Consider the following 25,086-nt stretch of genomic DNA (forward strand, 5'->3'; position numbering starts at 1 on the left):
AGACTTGGCTGGCAGAGTCAAACCCCCTATGACTGATCGAGAATTAGTGGACATGTTTATGGGTACACTGACTGGCCCATTCTACAGCCATATATTGGGAAGTTCCTCATCGGGTTTCACTGAACTTATATTGACGGGTGAACGTGTTGAAAGCGGCATTCGAAGTGGAAAGATACAGGCGACTACCTCTGCAAGCACCAAAAAGTCCTATCAGGGGAAGAATGAATCAAATGCTGTGTACGGTCAAAGGGGTCATAACAAGAAAAATCGTGACCATACTGTTGGAGCAGTTATGATTGCAGCACCGCCATCTCAAAACTTCCAACACAGACAAGACAGGCCAAGAAGGCAGTTTACCAAGATCAATATGACTTTAGCACAAGCACTGCAGGGTATGCTAAAAGCAAATTTAATTACCCCCAGAGATCCTCCTGCAAATCCCAACACTACTTCTCCTCGTTATAATCCCAATGCCAGGTGTGCATATCACTCCGATAGCCCCGGGCATGATACAAACGATTGTTGGTTGTTGAAGAATAAGATTCAGGATATGATCGACGCTGGAGAAATTGAATTTGATCCTCCGGAGACTCCTAATGTCATCATTGCTCCTATGCCTAATCATGACAAGACTGTTAATGCTATGGATGACAATTCTCACATTACTAATGTAGATGACTTAGCATCTCCTCTCCTGATCATCAAGAAGAATTTATTGCAAGCTGGTCTATTTCCAGGTTGTGCTGAAAATTGCGATCTCTGTATACTCCGACCCAATGATTGCTTGAAGTTGAGGAATGGTATTCAACGGCTGATGGATGATCGTACAATTCTCTTTGAAAAGATTCCTAAAGTGGAAAACCCTATTGAAGAAATATCTGTGATTGTTAGGTCCAAAGTTCCAGTGAAGATTACCGCTACTAGACCTTCCGTGCGTCTCCGATCTTGTGGCATGTCAGTCCGTTCTATTGCAAAGAGGTAACTGCCTAAGACTCGATTTAGCGAGCTGTGACACCTACTGCTAGGACGTTGAACACACTGCCCACCCTCCTTTGACACAGCTGATGTCCTCTTTTGTATGTCCATGTTCAGATGGCAATCCTTAACCCCTAGTTAGCCAAACTACGTTTTGCTCTGATTCTCATTCCAGATGAGATACGTAGGCATAAGACGCGACGTCTTACCGAGAACACTTCTCTTAACCCATAGGTAGCCGAGCTACGAAGACTCTGATTCTCATACTCAGATGAGATACGTAGGCAGTGGATGCGACATCCTTGCAAGTCATTTTCTTTTAACCTTCCTTTTAGTAAATACTACTTTAGATATACCTACACCCTTTAGACTAGAACAACACTTATGAAAAGGGCTCCCTAGGAGTACCTAGGATGTTTTGGGTGCTTAAAACCTTCCCATTGCATAACCAACCCCCTTACCCAGATCTCTGACATTTTTACTAGTTTTTGATTCGATAAAACTTTTAGGTTTTTGTTCTCTTTCTAACCATTCCTTTGGATAAATAGAAGTGCGGTGGTGACTCGACTTGTATGGTTTACCTTGGATTTAGTCAATATCTCTAATGGTAACGAATACCCCGCTACATAAAAGTGGCGACTCTGCTGGGGAATATCATTTGCATAGTGGGTTTTGCCTACTTTTCATATTTGTTGTATTGTATGGTGTATTGCTTTGTGACATAGTTTTGTGCAATTTGGGATTACTGTATTGTATGTAATGATTGAATTGTTTGAATATTAATTCCTTGTATGCTTGGTGATCTTTGTGAGATGAGTTCTATACCCGAACTCGAGTGCACTTAGGATAGGAGAATGGCATAGTCTTGTTGACTTATGTGGAGTTATTCCTTAGCAACTTGACTTGCAAGCCCATTCACTTGGTGGAGGTAATGTTGGGATCAATAATGTCACACGAGTAGTCGTGGTTAGGCATTACTCTTTCCAATATATTCCTTAGAAGCCAAGGACCTTAGTTTACCACGCCCATCTTGGCCTATTTTTAGGACGTAGTGCGAAGATCGTTCAAGTGTAAGATTTGATACGATTGTTACGCGATACTACACTCATAAGAGTCTCTCTTGAGAATATTTTTGGAATACGAGTAGTCGTTTATCCGATAATATCCGAAAGATGGGATGATGACTATGGGAACCTCTTGTAGAACATGATTGTCAGGTTTAACCATAGTACACTCCCTTTGGGTGGTTCTTAACCAAGACCCCATGCTCGCGACTCGCAACAAACCCTTGATTCTTGGTTGATCCGTTCTTGTGTATCCTTAATATCAATGGAACTTGGGTGTTGATAAGGTGTAAACCATAATCCACCAAAATAGATGATTGATATTAAGGATGACTTGATCCATCCCATGACCTTTGTATGGTGTGATTTGCTTGATCCTTGAGTGTGATTGTTGCATCCATGCATTCATGCATTCATACACATCCATATCATCGATAATGAGAAAACTTTCAAGGAACTTAAGAGGTCTATTTGGAAATTTTTAGACATGGATAAGCAAAGAAGGAATACGAAGAAGTACAGTTTCAGACAACCCGACTTGAAAGAGTTAAGGAGTTTGACATCCTATGTATTAGATCCCTTGGAATTCAAGGCTCGTCATGGGAAGCTTCTGTCTATTCTGGCTACTCAAGTGGATGAAGGTCTAATGAGTGTGTTGGTGCAGTTCTATGATCCCTTGTACCGTTGCTCCACTTTTCCGGATTTCCAGCTTCTGCCCACGCTTGAGGAGTATGCCTATCTTGTGGGCATACCTATCCTAGACCAGTTGCCGTTCAGTGGCTTGGAGAGAGTTCCTTCTTCTCAAGAGATTACTGATCTGTTGCGTATAGAGAATCTATTATTGGTGCTCATATGACTACAAAAGGTGGAATTCAAGGTCTCCCGTCTGATTTCCTCATTGATCAAGCTACTATGTTTGGGAAGGCCATGAGTGAGGACGCCTTTGAGGCCATATTTGTACTTCTCATCTATGGGCTAGTGTTATTCCCCAACATCGACAACTTTGTGGATGTGAACACCATTAGGATTTTCTCTACTCTTAATCCCGTTCCTACTCTGTTGGGTGACACTTATTTCTCTTTGCATATGAGGAATGCAAAGGGCAGTGGTACCATTGTGTGTTGTTTTCCGCTATTGTACAAGTGGTTTATTTCGCACTTGCCTCAGACGCTCGCCTTCAAGGAGAACAAAGGATATCTACGGTGGTCCATGAGACTTATGTCTCTCACTAATGATGATATCTTTTGGTACAACCGTGTATATGATGGTGTGCAGATTATCGACTCTTGTGGTGAATTCTCCAATGTACCTCTTCTTGGTACATGCGGTGGAATTAACTACAACCCTATTTTGGCACGTCGTCAGCTTGGGTTCCCCCTAAAGGATAAACCCAATAACATTCTATTAGAGGGTGTGTTCTTTCAGGAGGGTAAAGATCCCCAAGGCTTGAAGGGCATGATGGTCCGTGCTTGGCGCAAGATCCATCAGAAAGTAAGGAAGGAGCTAGGTCCGAAGAACTGTATCGCTTTGGAACCCTATACCTCTTGGGTTAGGATGAGAGCTTCCGAGTACCTCATGCCGTATGAGTATCCAAGACCCACACCTTTGGTTGTGGCTGGGCCTTCAAACCTCCCTAGCCAAGGAGTAGAGGAGTTGAGAGACGAAGACCGTTCGCGTGCTTGGATCCGTGAGCGAGAGGAGTTGCTTCAGCAGATCAGAGAGAAGGATGCTTTGATAGAGTTCCTTGAGCACCAGGTTATTGATGATCCTGATGACGCATTGACTTCTCTACTTCCTCAGTCTTCCAAGTTTTGGAAGAGGAAGTATGATCGACTCGCCAAAGAGAAGGCAGATATGGAGGCAGCCTATGAGAGGGACGTGAAGAGGCTTCGTGCAGCTTATCTTCCGGTCTCGAGGGCTTTGGAAGATTGCTTCTAGGGATCCATAGGATGTTCATTTTCCTTGTCTCTTGTATTGTATTAGGTTACCAAGATTGTACTTCTTTGGCGTAAAAACATTTCCAAATATTAATTGACGTGATATTTCCGTATGTGATAAACGTTTAATATTTCCAAAATTTGCAAATAAGACTCTAAAGTTCCTCTGATATAAAAATTAAATCATAAGCATTGCATGCATCATGTTTATATATTCCTAGGGGTTTATATCTTCTTCTTGATTCTAGTCGGGATTTTCTTACATTGTTATCTAATGTGAGACTGGAATCAAGGGGTAGAATACCCTTTGAAATTGATAAACATGTCATTGCATTTGCATATTCATTAGCATGTCTTGCATAACAGGTACCGTCGCAGTGTTCTCATCTTGTTTGGTATTCCATTATTAGGATAGCTGACTCAGGCATTCACCGATACGGTGCCCGAAGGAATCAACGAAGAAGATGGGGATAGTGATTGCGGCATTTGACAACTAGGTGCGTCCAAGGGTCCCGGGTGAAGTTCTCCGCAACTGGTCTTCTGAAGAGATTATCCAAGTCACTCTTCTTAAAGAGTAATTTTCTTTGTTTATTCATGCATATCCAAGTCTTACGTTCCGCCCAGGGCGTGATGACTCATTGTAGGGCTCATCTATGTAGATACTTGCATTTTTTATCACAAATAAAGGACGTCTTTTTGCATTCAAATATTTTGTTCACTGTCTTTCTATTTTTGCAGTTTTCAAAAATCAAAAATAAAAAAAAATACATTTGGCAATGTTTTGTTTAGTTTTCACTCCTTGTTCACACTCATAAGCACATACCATCACTCATGCAGATGCACGTCACCGGATCCTATTGATAACAGTTCTGATATGGCTCGCTTCGACTTTGAAAATCCAATCTTTCAAGCTGAAGAAGAGGGTGATGAAGACTGTGAACTCCCTGAAGAACTTGCCAGTTTATTAAAACAGGAGGAAAGGGTCATTCAATCACATCAAGAGTCTGTTGAAATTATTAATCTCGGCACCGAGGACGCCAAGAGAGAAGTCAAAATAGGGGCTGCTTTGGAAGATAATGTGAAGAAGGGGCTGATTGAATTGCTGCAAGAGTATGTTGACATCTTCGCCTGGTCTTATCAGGACATGCCAGGGCTTGACACAGACATTGAAGTACACCGTTTTCCTCTCAAAGAAGGTTGTCCTTCGGTCAAGCAGAAGCTCAACAGAACAAGACCAGAGATGGTTGTCAGGATAAAAGAAGAAGTGCAAAAATAATTGGATGCAGGGTTTCTAGCGGTTACAAATTATCCGCCATGGGTTGCAAATATCGTTCCAGTACCTAAGAAGGATGGAAAGGTACGGATGTGTGTTGACTACCGGGATCTGAACAGAGCTAGTCCTAAAGATAATTTCCCATTACCTCACATCGATGTTTTGGTGGATAACACGGCTCATTTCTCGGTATTCTCCTTTATGGATGGCTTTTCTAGCTATAATCAAATTAAGATGGCACCAGAAGACATGGAGAAGACGACTTTCATAACCCCATGGGGCACCTTCTGCTACAAGGTGATGCCGTTTGGTCTGAAAAATGTTGGGGCAACATATCAACGAGCTATGGTAACTCTTTTCCATGATATGATTCATCATGAAATCGAGGTTTATGTTGATGATATGATTGCCAAATCTCAGACGGAAGAAGAACATCTGGTGAATTTGCAGAAACTGTTTGAGCGTTTGAGGAAATTCAAGCTAAGGCTTAATCCGAACAAGTGTACTTTCAGGGTGAGATCTGGAAAACTGTTGGGTTTTATTGTTAATGAAAAAGGGATTGAGGTGGAACCGACCGAAGTAAAGGAAATACAAGAAATGCTTGAGCCAAGAACAAAAAAACAAGTTTGTGGTTTCTTAGGAAGGTTGAACTACATTGCAAGGTTCATGTCTCACCTAACAGCCACGTGTGAGCCAATATTCAAATTGTTGAGAAAAGATCAGGCCATCAAGTGGAATGATGATTTCCAAAGGGCTTTCGAGAAGATAAAAGAGTATTTGCAGAATCCTCCTATCCTTATGCCTCCAGTCCGAGGGAGACCGTTGATTATGTATTTGACAGTACTTGATAATTCCATGGGTTGTGTTCTCGGTCAACACGACGAGACAGGTAGGAAAGAGCATGCCATCCACTACCTGAGTAAAAAATTCATAGATTACGAGTCGAGATACTCAATGCTTGAAAAGACATGTTTTGCACTTGCATGGGCTGCTAAGCGATTGCGATAATACATGCTGACTCACACAACCTTACTGATCTCCAAAATGGATCCAGTCAAGTATATATTTGAGAAGCCATCTCTCATGGGAAGGGTTGCTTGTTGGCAACTGGTACTGACAGAGTACGACATCCAGTATACATCCCAGAAAGCCATCAAAGGGAGTATTCTGTCAGACTATCTTGCTCAGCAACCGATTGATGATTATGAGCCGATGAAGTTTGGTTTTCCGGATGAAGACATCATGTTCCTCAAGATGAAAGACTGTGAAGAGCCAGTTGTTGAGGAGGGATCTGATCCAGATGAAAAGTGGACTTTAATGTTTGATGGGGCCGTCAATGCCAAAGGAAGTGGAATTGGTGCTGTCATTACCACTTCGAAAGGTGCCCACATGCCTTTCACTGCTCGTCTGACTTTTGAGTGCACCAATAATGAAGCTGAGTATGAGGCTTGTATCTTGGGTATTGAGCAAGCCATTGATTTGAGAATCAAGACTCTGGACATCTTCGGAGATTTAGCTCTAGTGATCAATCAAGTGAATGGTGATTGGAATACTCTCCAGCCTAATCTGGTCCCCTACAGAGACTAGACGAGAAGACTGTTGACTTTCTTCACAACAGTAAGGCTGTATCATATACCTCGTGATGAGAACCAGATGGCAGATACTCTTGCTATTATGTCCTCCATGATCAAGGTGATTCGTAGAACTATGCTCCCAGGATCGATGTTATACGTCTTGATAGGGCCGCGTATGTGTTTGTTGCTGAACTGGTAGTTGATGACAAGCCCTGGTACCACGACATCAAGTGCTTTCTGAAGAATCAAGAGTACCCTGCAGGGGCATCCAACAATGATAGAAAGACTTTGAGAAGATTGGCAGGCAGTTTCTTCTTGAACAAAGACGATGTGCTGTATAAGAGGAACTTCGACATGGTTTTGCTCAGATACGTGGATAGACACGAAGCAGACATGTTAATGCAGGAAGTTCATGAAGGCTCCTTCGGTACTCATGCCGGTGGACATGCAATGGCTAAGAGATTGTTGAGAGCGGGTTATTACTGGATGACCATGGAATCTGATTGTTTCAAATATGCTCGGAAGTGTCATAAATGCCAGATTTATACTGATAAGGTGCCTGTGTCGCCAAATCCTCTGAATGTGATGTCTTCGCCGTGGTCATTTGCTATGTGGGGAATTGATATGATTGGAAAGATTGAGCTGATTGCTTCCAATGGGCATCGTTTCATCCTTGTTGCCATCGACTATTTCACCAAGTGGGTCGAAGCAGCGTCATTTGTGAAAGTCACCAGAGATGTGGTTACCCGATTCATCAAGAAAGAAATCATTTGTCGTTATGGGATTCCCGAAAGAATCATTACTGATAATGGTTCTAACCTCAATAACAAAATGATGAAGGAGTTGTGCAAGAACTTCCACATTCAACATCATAACTCTTCCCATTATCGTCCTAAGATGAACGGTGCTGTTGAGGCAGCAAATAAGAACATAAAGAAGATTGTGTAGAAGATGGTCGTTACGTACAGAGATTGGCATGAGATGCTACCCTTCGCCTTGCATGGGTACCGTACTTCAGTACGTACATCGACCGGGGCAACCCCTTATTCCCTTGTGTATGGTATGGAAGCAGTCCTACCTATTGAAGTGGAGATTCCTTCTCTAAGAGTCATGTTGGATGTCAAGTTAGACGAAGCTGAATGGGTTCAGACAAGGTTCAGTGAGTTGAGTCTTATCAAAGAGAAGCGAATGGCAGCCATTTGTCATGGGCAGTTGTATCAAAGTCGGATGAAGAGAGTCTTTGATCAGAAAGTGCATCCTCGATGCTTCCAAGTCGGAGATTTGGTGTTGAAAAGGATCCTTCCTCCTCAAACAGATCATAGGGGCAAGTGGATTCCTAACTATGATGGACCGTATATTGTCACCAAGGTTTTTGATGGTGGAGCCTTAATGCTTGCAACTATGGATGGTGAAAACTTCACTTCCCCTGTGAACTCAGACGCAGTTAAAAAATACTTTGCATAAAATAGACCCGCTGGACAATAAAAAGAATAGTCCAGGCAAAAAATGGGCATCCCGGCGAACCAAGAAAATGAAAATGGTTCGGGCAAAAGTTAGGGATTAAAAAATGAAAAGATTGTACACCCGGTAAGTTGAAAACCTGAAAGGGAAACTTAGGCAAAAATGGGTATCCCGGTTGATTGAAAACCCGAAAGGGCATCCAGGCAAAAGTTAGGGATTAAGCGAATGGCTGCGTTCTGAGTAGTTCTGAATATCATCTCGTGTCGATAAACGGAAAATTCCGAAGGATAGGAAACAATCCAATCACCTTTTTCCGAAAGCTGGTCATCTGGAGGATCTTGAAGACGAGCGAATCATAGCAGAATTGGAACCCGATAGAAATCCATTTCACATTGCCATTAGATTAGTTTCTGTTTTTATCTGTTGTGCAATTACCTCTTTCCAGGGATTGCTTCCTGATGTAAATACATATTCAGAGGCCACTCAATCAATAAAATCATGTTATTCAGTACATCTCTGTGTTCATTTTCATTTTACTGTTTTGTTTGCAAAAATGACGTCCGAATTTTTGATAAACATTGCATCATGAAACATAAGAGCTTTACACGCACGTGCTTAATAAACATTGAAAAATGATGTAAATTTTAAGTGCTTTGGATCGTCTATTCAGAACAGGTACACTCGGGGCATTTCCTTAAGGTCCCCATCAAATGATCGCGGTTGTTTTTCCTCAACAGTTGGAATTTGGGATCTTATCCCTGTAGAGCTGGTCCGAGCGTTGGATTCTTCAATCCCCAACAGGCTCTCACTGCTGTACTTCCCCAAGCATTTGTTTCAGATTATACTTTCACCAGTAAAGTCAACAGTGTCTGACTGTATATCCCCAGCGGAGTTGATAGTGTCTGACTATATATCCCCAGCGGAGTTGACAGTGCCAGACTGTATCTTCCCAGCAGAAGCGGCTGCTCCTCAGAGTTCGATGCCAGATCGATGATCTCGATGCTAGACCCATGGTCTCTTTCCTTGAAGCAGAATCTCGATATTGTATCGGTGTTTACTTCCCATGCTGAGTCATCTCTCTTGCGGATTATGGTTGCCAGAACCACTGTCGCTTTCCTCAGCAGCAAGTTTTCAGTGCCATTCTCTCCCCAGTCAGAGCCTCGGTATTTTGTTATTTGTAGAACACCGTGTGGCGGGTCATTTCCCCACAAAGTTATTTGTGTTGTGCATCTCAAACAGCCTTGCTAGGGTCCAGAAGATGTTGATCATTTCCCCAGCAGAATTCCTTGCCTCAACTTGGCGTTCTATCTAATCAAGCATTTCGCATCCCTGCATGTAGAATCATATTGCATTGCATCCTCCCAAATTGCGTAGCATTTCCATTTTCATGGAGCATTACGCCATTAAAAAATTCAAACATACGCATGTAAAGCATAAGGCATTCTCGGTATCCTAAGTGATAAGCCAGAAGTTATTTCCAGTACTCAAACTGAAGATTGTTCATGACTTATCTTTATTATTCCCAGAAGGGGTCGTTGGCCCACGCGCCGCCTCAGTTATCATTTTCCCTATTTCTGCCGATACTGACAGGCATGAAAGTTTTCTCGTATTCAGACCGAAGTGGCATTCAAGCCAGTTTTCCGGTATTCAGACCGAAGTGGCATTCAGGCCAGTTTTTCCGGTATCCAGACCGAAGTGGCATTCAAGCCAGTCTTCCGATGTTTAGATCGAAGAAGTTTCCGACGTTCAGGTTCATGCAACTTGTGGCATTCAGGCCAATTTCCGGTATTCAGACCGAAGTGGCGCTCAGGCCAGTTTTCCGGTGTTCAAACCGATGTTTGACAATCCAGTATCTTCCGATGCTCAGATTGAAGTCATTTCCAGTATTCGGATTGATGAGCGGCATTCGGGCCATGGTTATTTCTGTGTTACCATTTATTTTGGTATTCAGGCTAACATTCCTGGTTTCGGTGTTCAGACCGACTCTCACCGTACCATAAGGATTATTTTTCAAGACCACCTCTTGGGCGATTCTGACAGACATTGTTACTTCATTTTTTCACTTCAGTGTAAATTTTCGGGCTTTTATCGTATTCAATCACTTGATACCTCGAAAGCGCGAAAGCCGTTGCTATCTTCCTTTCGGGTTTCCAGTTGATTGAATAGGGCCAGCTGTAATACCCCAAAATTTACCCTTCATTTTTCCTGGAAGCATGGGATTATGTTTTACACTTGATTAGCATCATATTAGGACATACTCATTGCATACTGCATTAGTGACATGGAGATCAGGTTTTGATCGATCACACCTTAACAGAAGGAGCCCACACAAAGCAAGATTGAGAATTGGACTTCATTTTCTAAGTGTACAAGTCTCAAGGGTCTCAGGGGAGTCCAAGTATCTTATTATGGTCCTCAATTCCTCAGTGAAGGATTCAAAGCTATCAGAGTGTTCATCTGGATTTAATCAGAAATTAGTGCAATCAGAAAGATCCATTGTAGACAATGTTTCTCCAAAAACTGACCTTATTTCACATTGAGCGTCCCTCAACAAGTTGTTTCCTGTAACCTTTTGTTGACAGAAACTACACCTCCCCAGAGAGTATTTGTTCTGCAACCTTTTGTTGATGGATACCCCAAGAGAGTCTTACCTAACAATGGTCCAATACTACCCAACAAATCGGGTTTACTGAACTTTTTCAGTAACCTTATTTTTCCAATATTTTTCTCATTCTCATCCTTTTGGTGAAAGTCCATTGAAGAATAATATTGATCATCGTCCTGTTTACGATAACCGTTATCCTTTTGGTAATGGTAAATCCTTGACATTTGTGATCTTACTGTCATCCTTTTGGTGTCGAAGATCCCTGGTGTTTTTGTTCAACCTTCATCCTTTTGGTGAATGGCGACCTCTGCAATTATTACAGCTTACCGTCATCCTTTTGGTGTCGGCGATCCTTGTGGTGATAAGGATCCTTATCATTTTGGTTCAATCATCATCCTTTTGGTGATGACGTCCAGTTTAATCTAAAATCATCCTTTTGGTGATAGAGACTATGGAGTTCAGTTTAAGCTATCATCCTTTTGGTGATGGTGACATTTGGAAAGTCCAAACCCACTGTCATCCTTTTGGTGTCAGTAATTTTTGAAGTTATTATAACTTATTATCATCCTTTTGGTGGTAACAAGTTTTGAAGTTATGATTCCACCTTCATCCTTTTGGTGATGGTGTTTGTTGACTCATTATCATCCTTTTGGTGATAACGAGTCCCGTTGTTTGTAGTACCTTCATCCTTTTGGTGATGGTGACTGTCGACTTATTATCATCCTTTTGGTGATAACAAGTTTTGAAGTTTTGACTTATTATCATCCTTTTGGTGGTAACAAGTTTTGTTGATTGGTCTTACCTTCATCCTTTTGGTGATGGTGACCATTTGAGTTATGGGTTCATTATCATCCTTTTGGTGATAACGAGTTTTGTTTTGATCTTACCCTCATCCTTTTGGTGATGGCGATCATTGAGTCTGTTTCAGCTTATTATCATCCTTTTGGTGATAACGAGTTTTGAAGTTCTGTCCTTATTATCATCCTTTTGGTGATAACAAGTTCGGTTTGTTTGATCTTACTGTCATCCTTTTGGTGTCAGTGATATTTACGGTGATTGACTTATTATCATCCTTTTGGTGATAACAAGTTTTCGTCTTGATCTTATCTTCATCCTTTTGGTGATGGTGATCAGTTGCGTTGTGTACTTATTATCATCCTTTTGGTGGTGACAAGTTTTGCCGTTTGGAAATACCTTCATCGTTTTGGTGATGGTGATTGTTGACTTATTGTCGTCCTTTTGGTGATAACAAGTTTTTGTCTTGATCTTACCTTCATCCTTTTGGTGATGGTGATCAATTGCGTTGTGTTCTTGTTATCATCCTTTTGGTGGTAACAAGTTTTGTCGTTTGACCTTACCTTCATCCTTTTGGTGATGGTGATTGTCGACTTATTATCGTCCTTTTGGCGATAACAAGTTTTGTCTTTTAATTATACCTTCATCCTTTTGGTGATGGTGATTGTTGACTTATTATCATCCTTTTGGTGATAACAAGGTTTTGTTTTGATCTTACTATCATCCTTTTGGTGATGGGGATCTTTTCAGTGGTGTGACTTATTATCATCCTTTTGGTGGTAACAAGTTTTGTTTCGTTATACCTTCATCCTTTTGGTGATGGCGATTGTGTTAACTTATTATCATCCTTTTGGTGGTAACAAGTTTGTTGTGTGACTATACCTTCATCCTTTTGGTGGTGGTGATCGTTTGAGTTTTTTTGACTTATTATCATCCTTTTGGTGATAACAAGTTTTGTTGTTGGGTCTTACCTTCATCCTTTTGGTGACGGTGATCTTTGAAGTCGATGAGTCAACTATCGTCCTCTTGGTGATAGCCTTGACATTATACTCTCGGTAATGGGAAACTGTATCAGAATAACCATCATCCTTTTGGTGACGGGCATCATCCTTTTGGTGATGGGAATCTTTGGATTGTGTCTAACTTTCATCCTTTTGGTGATAGCGAGATTTGTTGATTGATCTTACCATCATCCTTTTGGTGATGGTGATCTTTGTTGTATCCACTGTAACAATTATCCTTTTGGTGATGACTACTTTTGAAGCTCGGCTTATCCATCATCCTTTTGGTGATGATGATCCTGGAAATCATGGTGAATTTGTGTCATCCTTTCGGTGATAGCAACTAACTCCACTGTCATCCTTTCGGTATCAGAAAACCAGTCCCACATTTGTCTTTACAACATCAGAAACAACCTGTGCAAGATTTGAGTATTTGACTTGAGGGTTGGCATTGATTTGGCATTCTACCCCTATTACCTTGGTGCTGTTAGAATCCATTGCATTTTCTTTCTGCATATCCCATTGCATTTCAAAGGACAAAATTTGGATCTTTTTATATTTAATTACCTTCCACTACGAATGTATGAAGACTATCGTCATTCTTACCTTCTAGTTCAAGTTAATTAAATAGGGGCAGCTGTCATACCCCAATTTTGTCCGGGCATATTTAAATTTTCATACAATCGATTTCATTTTTATTTTAGCATCATATGCATAGCATGACATACATTGCATCACGAATAAACACCTAAAATATCAGTCGGAATGAATTTATTTGAGAATACAGACAAATCGGTTGAATTGTTAAAATTTAAGAAAAACAATGTATTTTTCAAATAATGTGTTTTGTGCTGGTAATTTTAGTATGGTCGATTTAATTTCCCAAGCAAATTCACACTCGTTTTCTATTTCTAATTGGTCAACATTTTTGTTTAGTTATTTAATTAAAACAGTTAAAATTTATTTAGATCAAATGTTAATTAGTTTTTTTTAATGATTCTATTTCCTTAAATGAATAATGAATATATTAAAATAATTATGAAAAATATTTTTGCATTGGATTCCCTCCTCACATAAAAAACAAGAAGAAAAAGAAAAATAAAAAAATGGACTCCAACGTCTCTCTTCCACGCGTCCGACCCTCTCTCTCCTCTCTATTCGCCACGTGTTCCTTAACGTATCACACACTCCACTCATAACAAATTTCTCACCTACACAAATCAGACGCCATTCACTCATTCTCTCCCACACAAATCACTCTGCAAAAATCTCACGAAACCCTCACAGACCTCACCCTCCATCACCTCACAAATCACTCACGAAAAAACCTCACAAATCTCTCTCACGCTCTTCACTCACACTATATCTCTCCACCTACCTCACACAGTGACACTTCGACTTCCGTCTTCATCACCTTCCACCATCAAAAAATCTCTCTTCACTTTCTCAAACCCTCACAAAAGAAACCATCACCTTCATCTCCCTCTTCACCGCCTCGGCCATCCTTCAGACCTTCAACTGCCACTATTGATTCTCTCTCCACTTACCAACAACCCTCTTTCTCTCACCCGACTGTTCATCTTCTTCATCCTCACGCGACCTCATCATCTTCTTCCGTCACCTCCATCATAAACCCTGCATCCTCCACCATCAAAGCATCGGCGGTTCACCACAATCACCTCTACCGCCGCTAAACCCTTCTTCATCTCTCACTCAACAACCTTCAATCGCTACTACCACCAACAAACGCGACCCATCTTCGACCTCCTCAACCCACAACCATCATCAATAAACCCCTTTCCGTAACCTTCGCGATTTCCAAGCGATACCGCCTCCGTCCTGCACTCAAAACCCTCCACAGAACCTTCGACTCACCTTATCCCATTATACTCAAAACCATAACTCTAACACACTCCCTTCCTCCGACATCGCTACTCCTCCAACCATCGCTCGCACAAACTCCCACGACGCACAAGCTCCGCTTTCAAGGTACAACCTTTGTGCAACCTTCCGTCCGTCAACCGTGGATCACGACCCCGCGACAACAAGAACAAGCTTAGCAAGATCTGAACAAATACGACATTTCGACGTTACGGTAACCATTGGTCTCGTGATTACACTGCTTGTAGCTGTTGTCTTGACTATTATTTCAAATTGGTTCTGTATTGTTTTCAATTATAGTTCTGTTTGGGGTTTGTGTTTATGTCATTTCCGATTTGGTTATGCTATGTTGGTATTCATGTCGGTAAAGAATAGTTGGATTTTCGTTGTTTGATTGTTCGTATTCTCGTTAGAATTTTGAAGGTTCATTGTGCAAATTTAATTGATGAGGAGACCTAGATTGATTCATCTTTATTTTGGATTTTAGAAAATATGGGTATTTGCATTTGTTGTTGCTCTGATTTTCTAAATCTTCCTGCGTAGCTTTGTAAGTTTTCACATAAGAATGATATTTGGTGGTGAAAAATATTGACTCTGTAAAACAAGAATGAATTGGATTTTGTCATTTGCTATGCTTTCATGAAATAAATAGAGATGTGAATTTCAGTTTTACCTAGCCTCCTTAAATCAAACCGTTACTTCGGTGAGCACCCTCCTTTGCGAATCAAAGTTAGTAAATGGTGTTTGTTTTCATAGTAGGAATTAGTTTGATATCCAACGTTTTGAATTGGAGGGTGTAATACCCCAAAATTTACCCTTCATTTTTCCTAAAATAAAATAATAAAAAAAAATAATAAAAAATTAATTAATTAATTAATTAATTAATTAATTAATTAATTAAATAATTAAAATAAATAAATAAAATATAACAATTTTTTTTGGACTTGGGTCTCCCTCATTTGAGCCCACTACCCACGAAAATCAGTCTATAAATACTGAAGTTTCAGTAGAGGAAAACACACTTGGAGTTACACTTGGAGTTACACTGGGAGATTCACTGGAGAAAGAAGAAAGAGAAGCAAAACACTCTGAGGTTTCCTTGTAACAAAACCCTGAGGAAAAAGATAGTGAGAGAAAAGCCAACAGAGTTCAGAGCAACCTCCAAACCTTGAAGGGAACTCAACTTGTAAACCTCACGGGTGCAACTCAATTTCAATCAAGCTCTCCAATCAGGTTTGCCCTATATCCATCATCTTTATGCCTTTTATTTGAATGCTCTAAATGTATGAGGTATTATGGGTGAATTTGATACTTTTTTTTTTGTGAGCCTTTTGTGAATTTTGATGGAATTATTCATGTGGTTACATTCTGATTTAGGGGCAACTCTGGGTTACCCTATTTCGTTTATTCTAACCTGTCTTGTGTTTCCATGGCATTGTTTTCTCTTGATTTCATCCTGTTGCTCTAATCCTTTGTCGAGTTTTGTGAGGGCTCACATGGCTTTCGCAGAGACACTCGCGTGGTTTCCCACTTTATTTGTGGGATACCCCTGGAGTTTTATTCTGATTATTCGTGTTGACTGATTTCCTTTGACGGTCCAGCTGGAGACATTTCAGGGTTTCTTGCCCCTTTAACTGCTATAGCTTCGGATCTTTATCCGTGTGGTAATTTTTTCCTTTCTCATACTTTATCGCTTTCTTAGCTGGAAGACCTCGATAGGAGGCAATGTTTGGGCCCCTTGGTGGCATTTTACTTTGAGATACATGTTTTGTGTTTTGTATTCATATCCCCACATGTAGCGCGGTTCCTTCGTCAAGGACTGCCTGTTTGCCCTCGAGCATCCCAAACCCTAAAACCCAAAGCAACACGTTTACTCCTTCTACTACAGGCGAGTAAGTCTCCAAAGGTCGAGCATCCGGTAGATTGCGTAGTGACGTCGTTCGTCCAAAACCCAATCCATAACCCCGTAGTTAGCCGAACTACGGCTTGCTCTGATTCTCATTCCAGATGAGATACGTAGGCATAAGACGCGATGTCTTAGCGAGCACACATCCCCCCAACCCATAGGTCAGCCGAGCTACGAAGACTCTGATTCTCATATTCAGATGAGATACGTATGCAGTGGATGCAACATCCGCGCGAGTCATTTTCATTTAACCCCTTTTTTTTTTGGCAAACAGCACATTAGGTAAATCCACACCCTTTAGACAAAAACCACAAAAGTGGATCCCGTAGAGTACTACGGATGCGTAGGGGTGCTAATACCTTCCCTTCGCGTAACCGACTCCCGAACCCAAGATTTGGTTGCGAGACCCCGTCTTGTCCTTTCCTTTTTCAGGTTTACTTCGAGCGTTTCCTTTCCCTCCCTTGGGATAAATAACGCACGGTGGCGACTCTTCTGTCATTTTCTTTCCCCGGTTGTTTTTTCGCGCACTGTATTTTTCAGGTTGCGACAGCTGGCGACTCTGCTGGGGACCCTAAGAAGTTGACCTCTTGCTGGTCCATCTTCCCTAAGCGAGTCCCTCCTAGCTTTTGTAGTTTGTTTGTTTATTGGGTGTTCATGCTTTTGTACAGTTATTTATTTACCTGCTTTACCTTATTTCATTGTGTACATATCATTGCTGTATCTGTTGGTTGGCTATGGCTGCTTGGTGATTTTTGTGAGATGAGTTCTATACCCGAACTCGAGTGCACTTAAGATAGGAGAATGGCATAGTCCTGTCAACTTGTGTGGAGTATTCCTTAGCGAGTTGACTTGCAAGCCCATTCACTTGGTGGAGGTCATGTTGAGATCAATAATGTCACATAAGTAAGTTGTGGTTAGACATTACTTGTTCCAATATAGACCTAAGAAGCCAAGGACCTTAGTTTACCTAACCCATCTTGGCCTATTCGTAGGACGTAGTGCGAAAGTCGTTCAAATGTAAGATTTGATACGATTGTTACGCGATACTACACTCATAAGAGTCTCTCTTGAGAATATTGTTGGAATACGAGTAGTCGTTCCTCTGATAATATCCGAAAGATGGGATTATGACTATGGGAACCTTTTGTAGAACATGTTTGGCAGGTTTAAACCTTAGTACACTCCTTTTGGGTGGTTCTTAATCTAAACTCCATGCTCGTGACTTGCGACAAACCCTTGATTCATGGTTGATCCGATCAGGTATCCTTAATATCAATGAAACTCGGGTATTGATAAGGTGTAAACCATAATCCACCAAAATGGGTGGTTGATATTAAGGATAACATGATCCATCCCATGACCTTTGTTGGTGTGCTCTTAATTTCTCTCCAGACAGTGCAACCTGACAGATGTTCAAGCAGATACAGCAATCCTGATTGACATGCCACTGCATTGCATTCACATCATCACATCATTTTGCATCACATAATCATTCACACATGTTTATCCATTTCTGTGGGGTTTATATCTTCTACTTGATTCTAGTCAGAATTTTCTTGGTTCTCATCAACGGCTTAGTCTTTTTTTTACACTGTTTATCAAATGTGAGACTGGAATCAAGGGGGTAGAATACCTTTGGAATTGATAAACATGTCATTGCATTTGCATATTCATTAGCATGTCTTGCATAACAGGTACTTCCGCAGGGGTGACCATTTCAGCTGCAGCGCCACTACAACAACAACAATCACAACGTCAACCAGCTCAGTATCAACAGCAGCAACAACCGGGTAACAGTGGAATACTCTCCAACCCACTCTGGTCCCCTACAGAGATTACACGAGAAGACTGTTGACTTTCTTCACAACAGTAAAATTGTATCATATACCTCGTGATGAGAACTAGATGGCAGACGCACTTGCTACTCTATCCTCCATGATCAAGGTAATTCGTTGGAACCATGCTCCCATGATCGATGTGATGCGCCTTGACAGGGCCGCATATGTGTTTGCTGCTGAACTGGTAGTCGATGACAAGCCTTGGTATCACGATATCAAGTGCTTTCTGAAGAATCAAGAGTACCCTGCAGGGGCATCCAACAATGACAGAAAGACTTTGAGAAGATTGGCAGGCAGTTTCTTCTTGAACAAAGACGATGTGTTGTATAAGAGGAACTTCGACATGGTTTTGCTCAGATGTGTGGACAGACACGAGGCGGACGTATTAATACAGGAAGTTCATGAAGGTTCCTTCGGTACTCATGCCGGCGGACATGCAATGGCTAAGAAATTGTTGAGAGCGGGTTATTATTGGATGACCATGGAATCAGATTGTTTCAAGTATGCTCGGAAGTGTCATAAATGCCAGATTTATGCTGATAAGGTGCATGTACCGCCGAATCCTCTGAATGTGATGGCTTCGTCGTGGCCGTTTGCTATGTGGGGTATTGACATGATTGGAAAGATTGAGCCGACTGCTTCCAATAGGCATCGCTTCATCCTTGTTTCCATCGACTATTTCACCAAGTGGGTCGAAGCAGCGTCGTTCGCGAATGTCACCAGGCATGTGGTTGCCCGTTTCATCAAGAAAGAAATCATTTGTCGCTATGGGGTTCCCAAAAGAATCATTACTGATAATGGTTCTAATCTCAACAACAAAATGATGAAGGAGTTGTGTCGGAACTTCAACATTCAGCATCACAATTCTTCCCCTTACCGCCCTAAGATGAACGGCACTGTTGAGGCGGCAAATAAGAACATAAAGAAGATTGTGCAGAAGATGGTCGTCACGTACAGAGATTGGCATGAGATGCTACCTTTCGCCTTGCATGGGTACCGTACTTCAGTACGTACATCGACCGGGGCAACCCCTTACTCCCTGGTGTATTGTATGGAAGCAGTCCTACCTGTTGAAGTGGAGATTCCTTCTCTAAGAGTCCTGTTGGATGTCAAGTTAGATGAAGCTGAATGGATTCGGACAAGGTTCAATGAGTTGAGTCTTATCGAAGAGAAGCGAATGGCAGCCATTTATCATGGGCAGTTGTATCAGAGTCGGATGAAGAGAGCTTTTGATCAGAAGGTGCGTCCTCGTTGTTTCCAAGTCGGAGATTTAGTGTTGAAAAGGATCCTTCCTCCTCAGACAGATCACAGGGGCAAGTGGACTCCTAACTATGATGGACCGTATATTGTCACCAAGGTTTTTGATGGTGGGGCCTTAATGCTTGCAACTATGGATGGTGAAAACTTCACTTCCCCTGTGAACTCAGACGCAGTTAAAAAATACTTCGCATAAAATAGACCCGCTGGACAGTAAAAAGAATAGTCCAGGCAAAAAATGGGCATCCCGACGAACCAAGAAAATGAAAAGGTTCGGGCAAAAATTAGGGATTAAAAATGAAAAGATCGTACACCCGGTAAGTTGAAAACCTGAAAAGGCAACTTAGGCAAAAATGGGTATCCCGGTGGATTGAAAACCCGAAAAGGGCGATCCAGGCAAAAGTTAGGGATTAACCGAATGACTGCGTTCTGAGTAGTTCTGAGTCTCATCTCGTGCCAATGACTGGAAATTTTTGAAGGATAGGAAACAGTCCAATCACTCTTTCAGAAAACTGATCATCTGGAGGATCTTGAAGACGGGCAAGTCATAGCAGAATTGGAACCCAATAGAAATCCATTTCACATTGCCATTAGATTAATTTTTGTTTTTATCTTTTGTGCGATTACCTCTTTCTAGGGATTGCTTCCTGATGTAAATGCCTATTCAGAGGCTGTTCAATCAATAAAATCATGTTATTCAGTATATCTCTGTTTTCATTTTCATTTTACTGTTTTGTTTGCAAAAATGACGTCCGAATTTTTGATAAACATTGCATCATGACACATAAGGGCTTTACAGGTACATGCTTAATAAACATTTAAAATTGCTGTAAATTTTAAGTGCTTTGGATCGTCTATTCAGAATAGATACCCTCGGGGCATTTCCTTAAAATTCCCTGCAGATGATCGTGAATATCTTCCTCAGTGAAGTCACCAACAGACAAATTCGGTGTCTTATCCCTGCAGAGCTGATCAGAGTGTTGGATTCTTCAATCCCCAGCAGGTTCTCACCACCGTACTTCCCCAAACGGTTGTTTCAGAATATACACTCCCCAGTAGAGTTGACAGTGCCAGACTATATATCCCCAGCGGAGTTGACAGTGTCAGACTGTATCTTCCCAGCAGAAGTGGCTGCTCCTTAGAGTTCGATGCCAGATCGATAATCCCAATGTCAGATCCATGGTTTCTTTCCTTGAAGCAGAACCTCGGTACCGTATCAGTGTTTGCTCCCCCTGCTGAGTCATCTCTCGCAAACCGTGGTTGCCAGAATCATTGTAGCTCTCCTCAGCAGCAGGCTTCCAATGCCATTCTTTCCCCGATCAGAGTCTCAGTATGGCCAGAACACCGCATGGCTAGTCATCTCCCCACAGAGTTCATTGTGGTGTGTATCTCTAGCAGCCTGGCCAGAGCCCAGAGGGTGGTAATCATTTCCCCAGCAGATCCCCTTGCCTCGGCTTGGCATTCTACCCAGCATTTCGCATCCCTGCATGTAGAATCATATTGCATTGCATCCTTCCAAATCGCGTAGCATTTCCATTTTCATGGAGCATTACGCCATTGAAAAATTCAAACATACGCATGTAAGCATAAAACATTCTCGGTATCCCAAGTGATAAGCTAGAAGTTGTTTCCAGTACTCAGACTGAAGAATGTTCATGACTTACCTTTGTTATCCCCAGCAAGTGTCATTGGCCCATGCGCCGCCTCTATTATCATTCCCTATTTCTGCCAATGCTGACAGGCATGAAGTTTTCCGGTATCCAGACCGAAGTGGCATTCAGGCCAATTTTCCGATATTCAGATCGAAGAAGTTTCCGACGTTCAGGTCGATGCAACTTGTGGCATTCAGGCCAGTTTTCCGGTATCCAGACCGAAGTGGCATTCAAGCCAATTTTCCGATATTCAGATCGAAGAAGTTTCCGACGTTCAGGTCGATGCGACTTGTGGCATTCAGGCCAATTTTCCGATGTTCAGATCGAAGAAGTTTCCGACGTTCAGGTCGATGCGACTTGTGGCATTCAGGCCAAGTCTTTCCGATGTTCAGATCGAAGAAGTTTCCGACGTTCAGGTCGATGCGACTTGTGGCATTCAGGCCAGTGTTCCGATATTCAGATCGAAGTGGCATTCAGGCTAGTGTTCCGATATTCAGATCGAAGTGGCATTCAAGCCAGTTTTCCCGATATTCAGATCGAAGTGGCATTCAGGCCAAGTCTTTCCGATGTTCAGATCGAAGAAGTTTCCGACGTTCAGGTCGATGCGACTTGTGGCATTCAGGCCGATTTTCCGATGTTCAGATCGAAGAAGTTTCCGACGTTCAGGTCGATGCGACTTGTGGCATTCAGGCCAAGTTTCCGATGTTCAGATCGAAGTCATTTCCAGTATTCAGACTGATGAGCGGCATTCAGGCCATGGTTATTTCTGTGTTACCATTTATTTTGGTATCCAAGTTAACATTCTTTTTCGGTATTCAGACTGACTTTCACCGTACCAGACGGATTCTTCTTTCAAGACCACCTCTTTGTCGATTCTGACAGACATTGTTACTTCACTTCACTTCAGTGCAAATTTTTGGGCTTTTATTGTATTCAATCCCTTGATACCTCGAAAGCACGAAAGCAGCTGTCATCTTCCTTCCGGGTCTCCAGTTGATTGAATAGGGGCAGCTGTAATACCCCAAAATTTACCCTTCATTTTTCCTAAAATAAAATTAAAAAAATAATAATAATAAAAAAATTAATTAATTAATTAATTAATTAATTAATTAAATAATTAAAATAAATAAATAAAATATAACAAATTTTTTTGGACTTGGGTCTCCCTCATTTGAGCCCACTACCCACGAAAATCAGTCTATAAATACTGAAGTTTCAGTAGAGGAAAACACACTTGGAGTTACACTTGGAGTTACACTGGGAGATTCACTGGAGAAAGAAGAAAGAGAAGCAAAACACTCTGAGGTTTCCTTGTAACAAAACCCTGAGGAAAAAGATAGTGAGAGAAAAGCCAACAGAGTTCAGAGCAACCTCCAAACCCTGAAGGGAACTCAACTTGTAAACCTCACGGGTGCAACTCAATTTCAATCAAGCTCTCCAATCAGGTTTGCCCTATATCCATCATCTTTATGCCTTTTATTTGAATGCTCTAAATGTATGAGGTATTATGGGTGAATTTGATACTTTTTTTTTTGTGAGCCTTTTGTGAATTTTGATGGAATTATTCATGTGGTTACATTCTGATTTAGGGGCAACTCTGGGTTACCCTATTTCGTTTATTCTAACCTGTCTTGTGTTTCCATGGCATTGTTTTCTCTTGATTTCATCCTGTTGCTCTAATCCTTTGTCGAGTTTTGTGAGGGCTCACATGGCTTTCGCAGAGACACTCGCGTGGTTTCCCACTTTATTTGTGGGATACCCCTGGAGTTTTATTCTGATTATTCGTGTTGACTGATTTCCTTTGACGGTCCAGCTGGAGACATTTCAGGGTTTCTTGCCCCTTTAACTGCTATAGCTTCGGATCTTTATCCGTGTGGTAATTTTTTTCCTTTCTCATACTTTATCGCTTTCTTAACTGGAAGACCTCGATAGGAGGCAATGTTTGGGCCCCTTGGTGGCATTTTACTTTGAGATACATGTTTTGTGTTTTGTATTCATATCCCCACATGTAGCGCGGTTCCTTCGTCAAGGACTGCCTGTTTGCCCTCGAGCATCCCAAACCCTAAAACCCAAAGCAACACGTTTACTCCTTCTACTACAGGCGAGTAAGTCTCCAAAGGTCGAGCATCCGGTAGATTGCGTAGTGACGTCGTTCGTCCAAAACCCAATCCATAACCCCGTAGTTAGCCGAACTACGGCTTGCTCTGATTCTCATTCCAGATGAGATACGTAGGCATAAGACGCGATGTCTTAGCGAGCACACATCCCCCCAACCCATAGGTCAGCCGAGCTACGAAGACTCTGATTCTCATATTCAGATGAGATACGTATGCAGTGGATGCAACATCCGCGCGAGTCATTTTCATTTAACCCCTTTTTTTTTGGCAAACAGCACATTAGGTAAATCCACACCCTTTAGACAAAAACCACAAAAGTGGATCCCGTAGAGTACTACGGATGCGTAGGGGTGCTAATACCTTCCCTTCGCGTAACCGACTCCCGAACCCAAGATTTGGTTGCGAGACCCCGTCTTGTCCTTTCCTTTTTCAGGTTTACTTCGAGCGTTTCCTTTCCCTCCCTTGGGATAAATAACGCACGGTGGCGACTCTTCTGTCATTTTCTTTCGCCGGTTGTTTTTTTTCGCACACTGTATTTTTCAGGTTGCGACAGAGGGGTCTTGTTGTGTTGCATGGTATGGTTTGATATTGATTTCTATCCATTAAAAAAAAGAGATTACTTTCCAGGCTTTGCCATTCATTCTTGTTGTACATGCTTTGTCGGCGCCTGTTTACCGTTTAACATTGCTTTGCTTTTAATTTGTGCTAACATGAAGAACTTGAGTGTTAAGAGAATACTTGCATTTTTTTTAGAGTGAAGGAAAACAAAGAATGTTTTATAAAAGTGATTGGTTGATTCTTGTTGTTGCACTTTTTTTAAGTTGAAAAGTCAACCATTTTCTTTTAGAAATTGGATTAGAGAAATAAGAAAAAAGATGCTTCTTCTCGATTTTCATTTTCTTCTTCTAGTTGCTATTAAGTGGCATTTCTTTTAGTGTAAGGTTTTCATTGATGTGGACGGGTCTTGAGGCCCATACTTGACATGTTTGATCTCTAAAAACTTTCCATTCTTTTAATTGATTAATCAACGATTATCTTTAGTAATTAAATTTGTTAGTTACATTTGACTAATTTTATTAATAATCGATTTCTTTTCCACCATATTTTCATAATAAAATTCAATTCCATTTCAAAATCATACAAACCAATTTCAAAAAAGCACAAACAACAATTCTCGATCCAAATATCGAGCCCATTTTTAAAACACCCTTGTAAGTCGATTGCTCTTAGCATCGCCATCAACCTCACATAGCTTACTCTTGGGCTTCCTTACAATGAAACCTACTTGGTTATTGATTAACCGAGTAGATGAAATAATACACTAAATAAAATTCATTTTCATTCATTTCATGAACTCAAACAATTTTCCAAACCATTCAACTTCTAAAAGAATTTTCTCTTAAATATAAACTTGGGATGAAAAAGAGATAGGAAGCGTACGCTTCACTATTTCTCAATTACTCGAATAATTGGCGTACGCCATATTGCGCGAGTTCTTGTCACCCGATTAAATCTAAAATCACATAATTTCAAATCATTTTTCAAAATCAAACATAATTTCCAAATTCAAATTATTCAAACCATAACACTTCAAATCATAATATTTCAAATCATTTTTACAAATTCCAAATCCTTTCAATTCCATATTTCAGATGAAAAGGGGATAGGAGGCGTACGCCTCACTATCTTTCGATCATTCGAATAATTGGTGTACGCCACATTGCTCAGATTTTCGTCATTCAAATAAAAC

The sequence above is a fragment of the Lathyrus oleraceus genome, chromosome 2 (assembly GCF_024323335.1).
Source record: "Lathyrus oleraceus cultivar Zhongwan6 chromosome 2, CAAS_Psat_ZW6_1.0, whole genome shotgun sequence".
Classification (NCBI taxonomy): Eukaryota; Viridiplantae; Streptophyta; class Magnoliopsida; order Fabales; family Fabaceae; genus Lathyrus; species Lathyrus oleraceus.